General features: G+C 35.3%; 1 protein-coding gene across 3 annotated transcripts in view; it reads right to left on the bottom strand.

Moving 5' to 3' along the window:
• The window catches only part of LOC106869631 (uncharacterized), a 232169-nt gene that overhangs the window by 25301 nt on the left and 206041 nt on the right, over nt 1–827 (bottom strand). For all 3 annotated transcript variants that reach the window (XM_052968630.1, XM_052968631.1, XM_052968629.1), the window contains one exon: nt 285–373. The gene's annotated coding sequence lies outside the window, so the exon portion shown is untranslated. The remainder of the gene's footprint in view (nt 1–284; nt 374–827) is intronic.

Below are 827 nucleotides of genomic sequence, written 5' to 3'. Positions count from 1 at the left end.
TGTGTGTGTGATGGTGGTTTTAGTAGGTTTCTGGAGTTCGACGGTGAGGATTCAGTTGTTCGATCATATGAATTCTTAACTATTGGGTCATATTTTGCGTACACACACACACACACACACACACACACACACACTATAATTATTTTATTTCATACATTTTATTGTGTTGAATGCCTGGTCATTCATATTAATCTCGCTAACAGACAATTTACAAAAACATATTTGGATCGGAATAACCAAATTCCCAACGAATATATTTTGAGTTCAAAGAAAACCGAACTTACCTAGTTGCTAAAGGTTAACAAGGCATTTTCCATTCTCTGACGACCCGCCGTGTCATATTCTGGTAACAGCTAACGTCCATATCAAATACCTGAAAGGGAAAAGACGAAAAGTTTAGAGATCAAACCATACTCTTCGGTATGTTCTGCATAATAGCTTTGGTACAAAGATTTCTGTATTCATTTTATCGTTATGAGTCAAAGACGCTTTCATGCGATCGCTACATCTAACGGATGCTCTTAAGCGGTGGGATTAGGGTATTGACAGTCGTGCATTGCAATATTTCACTTCAAAGGACACTTTGGTTAAGTCTTACATAAATGTTGAAAATAGAAGTACATCACGTTTTCTCTATGCTATCCTCTCAGTTTTTTAGCGCTTCTACTAATATTCAATTTTTTTTTAGTTCGTTATGATATGCGGTTTTGCGCCTGAAGATGTTTGAGTATTTTTCAACATATGAAACTATTAGGAGCGCTTTAATACATGTATCGTGGCCTTTAAATAAATAATATTTATCTCTCACCAGATAAAGTACTTTTTTT

The sequence above is a fragment of the Octopus bimaculoides genome, chromosome 6 (assembly GCF_001194135.2).
Source record: "Octopus bimaculoides isolate UCB-OBI-ISO-001 chromosome 6, ASM119413v2, whole genome shotgun sequence".
Taxonomy (NCBI): Eukaryota; Metazoa; Mollusca; class Cephalopoda; order Octopoda; family Octopodidae; genus Octopus; species Octopus bimaculoides.
This window is presented reverse-complemented; position numbering and strand designations above follow the sequence as displayed.